General features: G+C 37.6%; 1 protein-coding gene across 3 annotated transcripts in view; it reads right to left on the bottom strand.

The window, feature by feature from the left end:
- Window positions 1-15,512, bottom strand: part of HHAT (hedgehog acyltransferase) — a 316,462-nt gene that overhangs the window by 156,862 nt on the left and 144,088 nt on the right. The gene's annotated exons all lie outside the window — the stretch shown is intronic.

Raw genomic sequence — 15,512 nt, 5'->3', positions numbered from 1 at the left:
CCCCACCGCTCCCCAACCCAAGCGGCGGCGGCGGCGTTTTTGCGGTCCTCTCCTAGCAAAAGCGGAGTAAAGAGAGAAGCAGGGCTGAGCACTAAGGAAATAAAGACTTCAATGTATTAGAAAACAAGTGAAGAGAGTGGAGGTAAAGCAGAAAAATAGGAGTAGTAAATAGAAGTAATAATAATAATAAAGGTTAAGAAATAGTGGGAAAAGATAATGGAGAAGTAGAATATTGAGAAGAGGGGAGTAGGAGAGGAGAGGATATAAGGAGAGAGGGCTGCTAAATCCCTGCACCGCCGCACACAGGAATAGGGGATTGAGAGCTGCTCCAGAGTTAAGGAAGAGGAGGGGAAAGCGGAGTAAATAACCCATGTAAATATAGAACAAATAAGGGGAAAGAAGCAAGAAAAGATAGTTGCTGGGTCCGCAATACAGCCAGGAGAAGGTGTAAACCTACCTGGGTGTAGACCAATAAAGGGAGGGCTGGCTGGGAAGAATAAGATCTAAACAGCCGGACAGAGACCTCTCCAAGGAAGAGGAGAGGTAAAGAAGGTACTCACAAGGGTCTCCAGAGGGAAGAATAAAGGTAGGTAGGAAGGATAGTGGGGAAAGAAGATCTAGAGGAAAGAAGGAACCAGGAGTTGCGGCCCTTTATTTGGTAAATTACAACAGAACGGAGATTCTGTTAATAGGTGCGGAGAAAGCAAGAAGTAGATATAGAGAACGGATCCCCAAGGAAACATATAGAGAGCAGAAAGTAGAATGAGTAATAGACCGACTACTAGGCAGTTTAAGCAGTCACAAAAAATGTCACAAATACAGGGAAGGTCGCCTTCAGCTTCACCAGAAAGGCAAATAGATGTAGCAATGCAAATAGCTAATCTGCTGGAAGAATTCAAGACGTTTAAACAGGATATGAAAAAGGAGATGAAGGAAAATAGAGAGGAAATTAAGGAAGAAGTGAGAAAAGAAGTAGATAAGATAGGTAGTAAAATAGAAAAGATATCAGAGGAGGTAGGACAAGTGAAGAAAGATATAAAAGAGGTTAAAATGAGGACACATGACTTAGAAAAAATAACAATACAGGTTAAAGAAAGATTACAACAGGAGGAGTGGAAAACGACACAATTAGAGTTAAAACAGAGAGAGAAATGTATAAAACTTAGAGGGCTACCAGAAGACCTCAATGAAAATCTAGGGAAGAGGATAATCCCAGACTTGGGGAAATTCTTAGAAATAGAAGAGGAAAAATTGGAATTAGAAATTGACAGAATCTTTAGAATCAACTCAATAGTGGCCAGAGAAAGGAAAGTACCAAGGGATATTGTAATATGTCTGGTGAGGACAAAGATAAAGGATTTAATAATTAGAAAAAGCTACACAAAGAAATTAACGGTGGAAAATGAAGAGCTAAGAGTGTTTAAGGATATACCGAGTCAAATTTTAAAGAGGAGACAGGAGTATAAATTTTTGACAAGGCTACTGTTAAAGGAAGAAATAGGGTTTAGATGGGACGGAGCAGAAGGCATTTCTTTCAATTATAAGCAAAAAAGGTACAGAGTAGATACAATAGAAAAGGCAAAAGAGATTTATGAAAGAATTAAGCAAGGTTTTGAAGAAAAGAAATAAGGAGACAGGAAAAATATACATATAAATTTAAGATAGAAATCGGGAAATAAAGGCCAATTGTAAGGGAAAATAGAATTTATATAAAACAAAGATGGGGATAAAATGTTTAATTTGGAATGTGAAAGGACTAAATTCAGGTGCAAAAAGGAAACATGTATTTCATTTTGTAGAAAAACAGAAAGCGGACATTATCTGCTTGCAAGAAACGCATATAAATAAAAGGGATATAAAATACTTAAGAAATGGAAAATTAGGGGTACAATATGTGTCGGCACATGAAAAAAGAAAAAGAGGAGTGGTCATATATGTGGGAAAAGATGCACAGAGTAAAGAGATAATGAAAGATCAAAATGGAAGGATGGTGGCCGTAGAAATTAACATTAGGGATACAAGAATGTTAATAATAGGAATTTATGCTCCCTTTGAGGAGAAGGAGGACTTCTTTAGAAAAATACAAGATATAATTTTAGAACAGAAAATGGAAAAAGTAATTGTAATGGGTGATTGGAATGGGGTATTTAACCCAAAAGAAGATAGATCGACAGTAAAGGAAAAAAAGAAAAATAGTAAGAAAGGACTCCATGGGAAACTTCCGAAAATAGTATGGGACCTGAAGAACAATTGTGCATTAGAAGAAGCATGGGAATATAAATATGGCAAAGAAAAAGGATTCACATTCTACTCAGAAAGGCATAAGTCCATGTCAAAAATAGACATGTTTGTCATGTCTAAAGTAATGCTACCGGATATTAATAAAATAGAAATACTGCCTAAAATAGTATCAGATCATAATCCGGTAGCTCTAAGTTTGAAGGAAAAAAGGAAAGAATGGGCATGGAGATTAAACGAGTCATTGTTAGAAGCAAAAGAGAGCGTAGAATATGTAAAGAAAGAACTAGAATGTTTTTTCAAAGAAAACGGAGGAGTGGGGATAAGAGTGAAAGTGGTATGGGATACATGTAAAGCATTTATGAGGGGAATTTTTTTAAAATTGGGATATGAAAAAAAGAAGCAGAGAGAAGGAAAGATGAAGGGACTAATGGAAAAACTTAAAGTAAAAGAAAGGGAACTGAGAGAAAATCCGAAAGATAATAAAATAAGACAGGAGGTAAAGATGGCACAAATACAACTTAATGAAGAACTGAATAAGGAAGTAGAATGGCAATTAAAAAGGAATAAGCAAAAATTCTTTGAGGAGGCAAATAAGCCGGGAAAATGGCTGGCACATAGAATAAGAAAAATGCAGGAAAAAAAAGTTAATTACAGAACTAAAAGTAGGAGACAAAATGTATAAAGAACAAAGAGACCTAAAGAGAATCTTTAAAGAATTTTATGAGGACTTGTATAAAGAGAGGAAGACTGGAGATATGGAACAAGATAAGATCGAGAAGTATTTGGAAAAACAAGGAATAACTACCTTAGAAAAAGAGGAACAAGATAGGCTGAATGCTCCAATTTCAGATAAAGAAATAAAAGAGGCAATCAGGAAGGCTAAAAGCGGATCAACACCTGGACCAGATGGACTACCAGCCTGTTTTTACAAAAAACTTGAAGAAATAATAACACCTCAATTGAGGGAAATGTATAATAAAATAGGAGAAGAAGGGAAACCGGACTCATGGAAATATAATAATATAGTGGTGATATTAAAAGAAGGAAAGGATGCAAAAGAACCCAAAAACTACAGGCCGATATCACTTATAAACAATGATTATAAAATACTAACCTCAATTTTAGCAGAAAGAGTAAAAGTAATATTAGAGGAAAGAATCCATAAGGACCAGAACGGGTTCCTACCAGGGAGGCAAATAAATGAGAATATAAGAACAGTGATAGACATACTAGAATATTATAACACTAATAAAGAAAAGAAAGCTGCCATTATATTTCTTGACTCAGAGAAAGCATATGATAATATAAGGTGGGAGTTTATGTATACGCTACTGAAGAAAATGCAAGTTGGAGAAAAATTCTTAAAATGGATAACAGAATTATATAAAGATCAAAGAGCGAAGGTGATAGTAAACGGGGAGAAATCGGAGGAAATGGAGATTCAGAAAGGGACAAGGCAGGGATGCCCACTGTCCCCTTTGTTATACATTATGATTATTGAGGTGCTATTACAAAAAATAAGACAAAATGGAAAAATACAAGGAGTAAGGATAAAAGATCAATGTTACAAGGTTAAAGCCTACGCAGACGATATTGCAGTATATATGGAAAATCCACTAATCAGCATAAAAGAATTAAAGAATACTATAGAAGAATTTGGAGAAGTAGCCGGGCTAAAGATTAATGAGGAGAAAACAGTTATAATTACAAAAAACATGACAAAACAAGAAGAGAAAGAATTAGAGGAAATGACAAAATTTAAAACCCAAAAGAAAGTTAAATACCTGGGAGTGTGGATAACAAAAAGAGTTGGAGAGTTGTATACAAACAATTATCAAAAAAAATGGAAGGAGATAAAGGAGGAATTAGGGAGATGGGCAAGGTTACGACTCTCCTTATTAGGGAGAATGGCGGCAATAAAAATGAGCGTGCTGCCCAAGCTCCTATATCTATTCCAGAACCTTCCGATTATAAATACAGACAAGTGCTTTAGGGAATGGAGAAAGGAACTAGCAAACTTTATTTGGGAGGGGAGGAAAGCACGAATAAAATGGGACAATTTGATAGATAAGAAAGGTAGAGGTGGCCTGGGGGTACCAGAGTTACAAAAATACTACTATGCATGCGGAATGGTATGGGTCGAAGAATGGATTAAGTTAAAAAATGATAGACTACTATGTTTAGAAGGCCATAATATTAAGTATGGATGGCATGCATACTTAGTATATAAGAAATGGAAGGAGGATAAGGAATTTAAAAACCATATTATAAGAAAAGGACTATTAAGGATATGGGAACACTACAAGAACAAGTTTTACAGGAAAATACCCCGATGGACATCACCGCAGGAAGCTCATTTCGGGAAGTTTAAAAGAGGTAAAGAACAATGGATAAGATATGAACAAATAATAGAGGAAGATAAAAAAGGAAATTTAAAAATTAAGTCCAGAGAAAAATTAGAAAAGGAAAATATGACGATAGAATGGTTCCCATACAAACAATTGGAGGAAAGGCTTAAGAAGGATGTAAAACAGGAGGGAATAGAAAATCATAATAATGAGTTAGATAAGATAATTTTGGAAATACAGAATAAAAAGAAAATATCCAGATACTATGCGGAGCTGTTAGAAAGGGACTTGGAAAAGGACAGGATAAAGGATAATATGATAAAATGGAGTCAAATGTTGCAACATAATATAGATCTGGACGAATGGGAGAGAACGTGGGTGAAAACGAATAAGTTTACCGTAGCCCAAAATTTAAAAGAAAATTACTATAAAATGTTTTACTTGTGGTATATTACTCCAGTTAAGATATCTAAAATGTATAAAAACACAAATAAGACATGTTGGAAATGCAAAAAAGCAGAGGGAACCTTTTACCACATGTGGTGGGATTGCACAAAAGCTAAACAATTTTGGAATGGAGTGCACTGTGTGATAAAAGATATAACAGGAGGAAGATTTCATAAAATCCCGGAGCTATATTTGCTAAATATGACCTGTAAAATAGAGAAAGAAATAGAGAGGAAACATTGGAAGATAATTTTGTATATGATCTCGACGGCAAGACTACTATATGCACAAAGATGGAAAATAGAATAAATACCAACTATAGAGGACTGGTTTAATAAGGTGATGGAAATGAAAGAGGCAGACAGACTTTCTCGAAGTATAAGAAGAAATGAAGAAGAAGAGGAAGAGGAAGACGATGATGTGTGGAATATAATAGAACAGTATTGGAATAGTGTAATGTGAATAGAGGAGTGTTAAGAAGAAAAGATAAAGAGATAGGAAATGGGTTAGGAAGGGAGAGTGGAGGGAAGGGGGGGGGGGAGGGACAGGGGAAGGGAGAGGGGAAGGGAATTGAGAATATGTAAGTGGTGAAAGCGAATGTAAATAGTTTTGTTGAATACAATAAATATAATAATAATAAAAAATAAAATAAAATAAAAAATAAATAAATAAAAAGAATACCCACAGGTTAGGGAAAAAAAAAAAAAAAACTTCCACAGAAGGAGACTCCACCACACTCCCAGGCAGCATTTTCCACTGTCAAATAGTTGTTCCTAATGTTGAGGTGGAATGTCTTTTCCTATAGTTTGTATCCATTGCTCCATGTTCTACTCTGGAAAGGTTGATCAATCCTCAATGTGACATGCTTTTAAATATTTAAAGAGGGCTATCATACCACCTCTTAACATACTCTTCTCCAGGCCCAGCTCCCTAAGTCACTCCTCATAGGGCATGGTTTCCAGACCCTTCACCATTTTAGTCACCCTCTTCTGGACATGCTCCAGCTTGTCCACATCTTTTTTGAACTGTGGTGTCCAGAATTGGACACAGTATTCCAGGCTTGGTCAAAATGGAATAGTGGTACTATTACTTCCCTCAATCTAGACACTATATGTATATTGATACAGCCTAGAACCGCATTGGCTTTTTAGCTGCCACATCATACTGTTGACTCATGTTCAACTTATGGTCTACTAGCATTCCTAGATCCCTTTCACATTTACTGTCATCAAGCCAAGTGTCCCCCATCCTATATTGGTGCATTTCATTTTTTCACCCTAAGTGCAGTACCTTACATTTCTCCCTGTTAAAATTCATTTTGTTAGTTTTGGCCCAGCTTTCTAATATATTAAGGTCATTTTGAATTTTGATCCTCTCCTCTGGGGTATTAGCTACTCCTCCTAATTTGGTGTCATTTGCAAATTTGATAAGCATGCCCTCTATTCTTTCATCCAGGTCACTGATAAAGATGTTAAATAGCACTGGTTCCAGGACATAACCCTGTGACACCCTACTGGTCACTTTTCTCCAGCATCACAAGGAGCCATTGCTCAGCACCCTTTGGTTTCTGCCACATACAAATCCACCTAACAGTTGCATTGTCTAGCCCACATTTTACTAGCTTGTTTGCCAGAATATCGTAAGGGACCTTATATTTGTTTCATCTATATTTGTTATACTTGCTTGTTCTCTCGCAATGTTGATAAGACACAAATAATAGCTCTTGCTTTTGACTGTCCTAGTGCTGACTCCAACTATTGCATTATTTTTAAATTGCTTACCAGTTTTGACAAATTATCATGGTGTGCTTTGCATCCAACTCATGCCGTCATTCCCTCTAGAATGCAAATCAGATTAAGTGGTAATCCTTTAACTGTAATCCAGGATTGTTTGTACTGTGTACAGTGCCAACTCTACAGGGAATAAATGATGCCCATTCATTTTGGAGCATCCACCCTAGCTGAGATGAAGCATCTGACTGTCCAGGTCTTTGTAAGACTAAACTGTTTGAGCTGTTAAAAAAACAAACTTTGAAATGGCAGAATTAAAATTTGTAGTCATCACATTGTGAATGTGAATGATTTTTCTTGCTTATTTATTTGAATTCTTTATTTAGTTTTGTTGTAATTATATGGAAAACATTAAATTGACATATCAGTTAAGAATAGTAACAAAATATCTGAACAAGAAAAAAGTAACAAAGTAAAGAATGCCATAAAGACAAATCAAAGGACATAAAGCCATAATAGCTAGGACATACTTCTAGAGATATTTTTCTGGATGCTATGAGCAGACTTAGATCCATATTTAGAGCACAACCACAGAAATCAATAGGACAAATCACAGAACTGCCCTCTCTCCAATCAATAGGAAAATGATTGATAGTAATGATTGACTTAAGTGTCACTTATTTCGAAGGAAATATTCATGTGTAAGCCTCGGACCAAAACACAGTACTTGGCCTTATGGAGGCTTAAGAAAATGTGGGCCAGTCTTATGAAAAAGACATACTGTAGTTATTTTTGTATGCAAATATGTCTACAAATATTCATTATATTACACATCAAAGTGCTTTTTAAAAAACCCATTAGTTCTAATTCTGCCATTATGCTCAGTAGCAGTAGACTAAACAAATAATATTCAACATGTAAATATCAAAGGAATGTTTTCACATGTCTTTTGGGAGAGCTTTTTTATTATTTCATTTACTCAGTTGGCAAGTGTATTTGGAAAGTTGTGCAAAGAATAGTCATACAAACATATTTTAAAAGACACTGGATTATTGGAGGCTGATAACTTTTAAGTTAGTGGAGCCAAGGATCTGCTCCAGCTTTGCGTCCAAACTTTAAAGGAACTATCCAAGATTACTGATTTATTTCAGTGATAAGGTTCAACAAAGTCACCATTTTGTTGAAATTGGATCCAGCTACCACCGCTTCATTATAGTTTTACTCTGGGATTTGTGGGTTTTGTTTTAATTTTGAATTACTGTAAGCAATTTTGTAAACAGAACCATTAAGAAATGTCTTGTTGCATTTTTAAAGAATGCACCTGCCAACTTAGATGTCTGCCTATCCATCTTCCTTCATATCTTCCTTCTTTCCTTTGACTTTTCAGTCACCCAGAAAGTTGTAAGGGGAACATCAGCTCATGACTGATTGATTGCATATCCAAGGGAAATTAAAAATGGTCTCCACATCTCACTCATATCTTATTAAATGCAGAGCAACTTAAAGCAGATGTGCGACATCACATAAAATTATTAAGGTCATAATCTTACCTGGGAGACAGTGTCACTGAACTATGAGTCCATTGAACTCCAGTAGAAAGTCATTGTAGTCTAGAAGATTGTACTGTAATGGCATCCAGGAGGCTATTTTGTCAGTTTGATTCATAAATCTCTATAATTTCTTATTTTATCTTCTGGGAAGCTAATGGAGACGCAAAGGCTCTTGATGATGGTCTTTGAAAAACAGGGTGACTGCTCACCTCTTTTCAAATGCCAACATAGAAGGAACAGACTGGGCTAAAATAGATGGCTGATTTTGAAAATACTGTACTTATGAGTGCTAGAGGTCAGAGTTCATTGAAAACTTCTCACAAACATGTCTCAATTTCTTTATGTTATGAATAAGCTAATCAGCTTATAATTGCATCATAATTTTACAAGGAAGTCAGCTCTACTGAACTCAGACTGTCAAATAAATATGCACAGAATTACACTATAAAATGGATATAATGTACTGACAAATATTGCATTAATCAGATAACAGTGTTAGTTAGAATTCCTCTCCATAAAATTCTTAAATTCAAATATAGTTTTATCCTAATATGTACAGTGCTCTGCAACTGCTTTGTGCTCAGAATGCCATGTGACAATATTTCATATACCACAGATGAAAAACCAAGGCTAAAATTCTTGCTGTAAGCTAGTTAGCAAGCCTCCATCAAGACAGCCATTTGAATTCTAATATCAAGATAAAGTTAGAGGTTTCACCTAATCAATCCTACTAGTTTATTAAAGAATATCTAAGTATTAGGAATCAACATCCATATCCCATTAATCACATAGAGTTTGCTCTTCAGGAATAGTCATTCCACACAATCTAAAAGTTTAAAAACAACATTGGACTAAAATATAATCAAGACCAGTGCTAATTACAGATAGGTATCTGAGGAAGTAGACCTAAGTCTATGAAAGCTTATGCTACAACTTCTTTCACACAGTTAGTCTCAAAGGTGCTACAAGACCCCATTGCACATAGATGGGCAAATGTGTCCCATATTTTAATAGTCTGTGAACTTAATGTTCACTTTAAAAAGCTGGCTATTTTTGTTGTAAAGCAAAACATTTGCAGTGTAGCACTGTCATGAAGATGTGTCTTTATTCTGTTCTGATGCTATCAGAACAATGAAGCTTGGCTTGGCTAGAAATTAACAGTAGCTGGCCAAAAGGCCATTCTTTTTTCTTTTCTTTTTTTATGATGACACTATTAACTGGCTTTCTTCTTTATCAAAAGAAAGCTTTCAGTGGAACTGCTGCCATTTTACAGTCCTGCTACATCTGGGATTCAAGGCCAAGAAAGTAAGGATACAGCAAATGATGGCAAATAAGACTGTCATGGGACTGCCACAGATGCAAAACATACAGGACGCCTGAGAGATGCTCATATCCCAGGTTTTATTTGAACTATTGACATCCGTGTGAAAAGGTTTGCATGCTATTGCCAACTGTTGCACTCCATTCTTAATTGGTCTGCTGGGGGCTGCCAAAATGCACTTCACTTTAATGAGATGTTATTAATTTCCACATAGGTCACCATCTTCCAGTGATTACCAATCAAAGCTTATAGGAATGCTTAAAAACTCCCCCTAAAAGAAGAAAAAAGCCCTAATCATCCACACTTTATGTGCTCATTATAATACAGCTATTTAAAGGTTTGATAGGTATGCATGCTCACATTATGAGAAATGTAGGTCCAGTTGGTCCAGTTGAGATGCTTGTTTTGGTCCCTTTAAACCATATCTTACCTCATAGAAAATAAACTATGACCTCAACTGTATTGTACGATAACAAAATCCACAAAACCAGAAGAGGAGAAAGAAAAAATGATAACGTTAGAAGTACAGTAGACTTCTTAATAATAAATAAATAATAATAAATATTTATTTATATCCAGCCTCTTCCACTTTGAGGATCGAGGCGGGTAACAGCAGAGTTAATACAATATATAACAATAAAAACAACAAACCCCACAAGACCCCGGCCCAACTCCCCCTCCCAACTATAAAATTAAACAGTAAAAGATGGTTAAAAAGTACATAACAATACATCAAAATTAAAAAACAAACCGCAAATAAGAAAAATAAGAAAAAGAGAGGATTCAAGTGGTTCTGGACATTATCAATCAGGGAAGGCCTGCCAGAAGAGAAAGGTTTTTGTCACCTTTTTAAAAGCCTCGAGTGAGGATAATTGGCGAATCTCTTCCAGCAGGCCATTGCAAGTTTTTGGAGCGGTGACAGAGAAGGACCTCCAGGAGGTCACCACCAGTCTGGTCTTTCTAGTTTGTAAGAGGTTTTTCCCAGAGGATCGGAGTGTGCTGGAAGGATTGTATGGGAGGAGGCATTCCTTCAAGTAAACTGGACCCAGGCCATGATAACCAACACCTTGTACTGTGCCCGGAAGCTAATAGGCAGCCAATGTAGTGATTTTAAAATAGGTGTAATATGGTCGAACTTGGATTTTCCGGCGACCAGTCTGGCTGCCACGTTTTGTAACAACTGGAGCTTCCAGACGTGGCACAAAGTTTGCCCCATGTAAAGAGCATTGCAGAAATCAAGACGAGAGGTTACTAGAGCATGTACGATCGTTTCTAGGTCCCACTGCTCCAAGTAGGGGCGCAACTGGCGTATCAGCCAAAGCTGATAACAGGCACTCCTGGCTGTCGCATCAATCTGAGAAGACAGTTGAAGTGATGAATCCAGGAGCAACCCCAAGCTGCAGACGCAGTCTTTCAGGGGAAGTGTAACCCCATCTAGAACTGGTGAACTTATCTCCATACCCGGATTGGGGTTACCTATCACGAGTACCTCCGTTTTATTTGGATTCAGCTTAAGTCTATTTTCCCTCATCCAATCCATTACCGACTTCAGGCAGTCATTCAGGGGGGAGATGCCCTCCTTGGTCACCAAAGCAGTCCAAGACATAGAGAAATAAATTTGGGTGTCATCAGTGTACAATGGGATATATGTAAGTGAATTTTTCTTGTTGCTGTGTGCCTTCAAATTGTTTCCAACTTGGGGTGATCCTAAACCAACCTTGTCACAGAGTTTTCCTGACAAGATTTTTTTTCAGAGAGGGTTAGCCTTTCAATTCCTCTGAGGCTGAGAGAATGTGACTTACTCAAGGTCATTCAGTGGGTTTCCATGACAGAGATGGGATTCGAACCCTGATCTTCAGTTGTAATCCAACATCCAAACAATGACACTATACTGGTTTACACTAGATGTATAAACATAATTTTCATCTAATCACTGTGAAAATGTGTTAACTAACATGATATAATCTAGCATGCTACTTCCAGTCTCTGGAAAACTGGATCTGATTGTCACTGGAAAAAAATTAAACAACATTTTTCTTATTTCCATCAGTCACATCTGCTTCAGAATTTATATAAATTGTTTCAGGCTTCCTGATTTATATGTTGTGATGGTAAGACTTTCCCTTCCAACACACACAACTTTCATTTTAAATTAGGAATCTCAAGGAAATCTGCATTCCAAAATTTGAAACCTATTAAAAAAACATCTCTGCCAAAATACACCCATCATTCCACCTTTTCTGTCCATTTTTATTTATAAGCCACCATACACACTTTGCCAAGCTTCACTGAAAACCAAGCCAAAAGGGAGGCCAAAGCTAGCCATGGGTAAAAGCCAAGCAAGAACTGCCATTGCCTGTCAAATTAACACTTTCCAAGTGAAAAAAAAAAATGATAATGACAAAAAAATTACCTTGTTTGTCCAGGATTTTTCTAATCCAAAATTTCTTTGTAAGAGACCAACTAGGTCTCTCTGGAAATACAGGAGTATCATCCCCATCACAGAGAACGTGCAAAGTGAAACACAGCTCTAAGTCTACCTGTTCAGAAGTTAGCTCCACTCTGATATTTCAGTGGCACGTACTGTAAGGTCAGTGTTATTCTCCCTCAGTCATATAATGTCCATATCACTATGGTGTCAGAAACCAATACTTTCTGGGTTAAATTCATTCTCATGAGGCAAAGTCAGCAAAGTGTGCCCCTGGGATTTCATGCACTTGCCCATTTGTTTTTGAAGCCAACATTCCCAGACCCAGAACTGCACTGATGTTTGCCCAGTCCCTCTGCTTGTCACTAACCAAGGAGTGTACCAGTGTATTCGGAGACAGTACTGGAATCTCCTGCACAACATTTCAGCAGGGATAGAGACAAAGGACAGTGGCACTCCCTCCACGGTCCATGTATAGAAACTGATCTGCCAGCTAAAACCTACTTCAGCTTCAGGTGAACCAGAAAGATTCTAGAATAGATAACTAAACTGACAGTCTGGTAGCACTTGGAAAGGAATGGCGTTATCACTACAAGTCAACATGGGTTTTTAATTTTTACTTTATTATTATTATTTTTTATCCTGCCTTTCTCCCAAAATGGACCCAAGGCAGCGAACATATATAAACATAAGTTAAAATTGTACAATTAAAATCATAAAAATATAAAAATTACAAATATAAAAATTTTAAAACATACAGAGTTAAAATTAAAAAGTCCAAGTCCAACCCTCTCATCTCACAATAAACCAAGCCTGCCAGATCTCAAAAGGCCTGTTTAAATAAAAATGTCTTTGCCTGCCTATGAAAGGCCAACAGTGAGGTGGCCAGCCTAGTCTCCTGTGGAAGGGAGTTCCACAGGGAAGGAGCAGCCACTGAGAAGGCTCTCTCTCGGGTCCTCACCAGGTGAGCCTGGGATGGTGGTGGGACCAAGAGAAAGCCTTCTCCTGAAGATCTTAGGGTTCATATGGGAAGATGCAGTCTTTCAAATAGTCTGGACCTAAGCCGTGTAGGGCTTTATAGGTCATAACCAGCACTTTGAATTTCTCAAAAACAAGTCATGCCAGACTAATACTTTTCTTTCTTTCTTTCTTTCTTTCTTTCTTTCTTTTGACAGAGTTGCAAGCTTGATCAATGAAGGAAATGCTGTGGATGCAATGTATCCTGATTTTAGTAAGGCCTTTGACAAGGTCCCCCATGATATCATTGCAAAAAAACTAGAAAAATGTGGGCTAGACAATGCAACTGTTAAGTGGATTTGTAGTAGGTTGACTGACTCAGCAATGGCTCCTTTTCACCCTGGGGAGAACTCACTGGGTGCCATGGGCTTCTGTCCTGGGCCTAGTGCTATTCAACATCTTTATCAATCACTTGGATGAGGAAATCGGAGGGCATGATTATCAAATTTTCAAATGACACCAAATTAGGAGAAGTAATACCCCAGAAGAGAGGATCAGAATTCAAAATGACATTAACAGATTAGATAGCTAGGCCAGAACTAACAAAATGAATTTCAACAAGGACAAATGCAAGGTACTACATTTAGGTCAGGAAAAAAATGTATGAGTCATTTATAGGATGGGTGATATCTACCTTGACAACAGTACATGTGAAAGGGATCTACAAGTCTTAGTAGACCAGAAGGAGGGAGCTAACTTGTTTTCTGCTGCTCTAGAGACTAGGACCCGGAGCAATGGATACAAGCTAAAGGAAAAGAGATTCCACCTCAACATAGGAGGAACTTCCTGACAGTAAGGGCTGTTCGACAGTGGAACAAACTCCCTTGGAGTGTAGTGGAGTTTCTTTTCTTAGAGGTCTTTAAACAAAGGCTGGATGGCCATCTGTCAGGGATGCTTTGATTTAGATTTCCTGCATGGCAGGGGGTTGGACTGGATGGTCCTTGCGGCCTCTTCCAACTCTGTGATTCTATGATTCTATGAGAAGCTAAACATGAGTCAACACTATAATGTAGAAGCTTTTAAAAGCCAGTATGACCCTAGGTTGCATTAAAAGGAAGGTAGTGTCTAGACTGAGGAAAGTAAAAATACCACTCTATTCTGTTTTGCTCTGACCTCACCTGGAATACTGTGTTCAGTTCTGAGCACCACAATTCAAGAGGGATATTGACAAGCTGGAACGTGTCCAGAAGAGGGTGACCAAAATAGTGAAAGGTCTGAAAACCATGCCCTATGAGGAGTGGCTTAGAAACCCTGGGGAAGGAAAGGTTAAGGGGTGACATGCCAGCCCTTTTTTAAAAATATTTAAAAGGACGTCATCCTTAGAGTAAATCAAGTTAGTCTGCTGCTCCAGATTCTAGGACCCAAACCAATGGATTCACACCTCAGGAAAAGAGATTCCACCTAAACATTAGGAAGAAGGTCCTCACAGTAAGAGCTGTTCAATAGTGGAATATGCAGCCCTGCAGACTGGTTGAGTGTCCTTGTTTGGAGGTTTTTAAACAGAAGCTGGATGGTCAACTGGCAGAGTGCTTTGATTGCTGCATGGCAGGAGGTTGGACTGGATGATCCTTGTGGTCTCTTCCAACTGTTCCAATTTTCCTTACTTACTTACTTAAGGTATCCTCAATCACACTTGAAATCAGCCAGGCTTGAGGCTGTACAAACCTTAAGGACATGCAAAGACTTCAGAACAGCTGGAGATCTCTGGAAAACAGCCGGGGGCTGCTACTGATGTCCTGTTCATAGCTTCTGTAGCATGAAGCAGGCACTTCAAGCCAATCAAATGAAAATTGCACAGAAATACAGACATACCTCAAGTAAAAGAGTGCAATACAAGGTGTTGGTTATTACCTTTAAAGCCCTATATGGTTTGGGCCCGAGTTACTTACAGGAACTCTTCTCCCTGCATAATCCGCCCGGCACTCTCAGAACATCTGGGAAGAACTTGCTGGAATTAAAAATGATTAGACTAGCCATAACTTCCCAAAGAGCTTTCATCATAGTTGCTCAAAGATTGTGGAACAGTCTTCCGGAAGAGATCCATCTTACTACCTCCTTGGAGATTTAAGAGGGCAGTTAAAATGGATCTCTTTTGGCGAGCATACCCACTTGATCTTGTATAAGACACATGGATCCACCTCTTTGATCAGGATTGGAATATCTTTATCCCACTGTTGTCTTTTGATAGCTTGTTTTTAATTGTTAAGTGCTTATGTATTTTACTGCTGTGCTTTGTATTTGTATATTTATACCAGATTGTAATCCCACGTCAATCCACCCGGGATAGGAGGGAAAATATGATTAAAATTATCATCATCATCATCATCATCATCGCAAAAAAAAAACACCCTCTTTTTTAAAAGGTCTGCACTTTTCCTTCTAGTCTAACTGTAAGTTTTGTTTAGCAGCACTGGCACTGGGAGGATAGTG

This window comes from Sceloporus undulatus, chromosome 1, assembly GCF_019175285.1.
Source record: "Sceloporus undulatus isolate JIND9_A2432 ecotype Alabama chromosome 1, SceUnd_v1.1, whole genome shotgun sequence".
Taxonomy (NCBI): Eukaryota; Metazoa; Chordata; class Lepidosauria; order Squamata; family Phrynosomatidae; genus Sceloporus; species Sceloporus undulatus.
The sequence above is the reverse complement of the archived record's forward strand: the minus strand, read 5'-3'. Positions and strand labels throughout refer to the sequence as shown.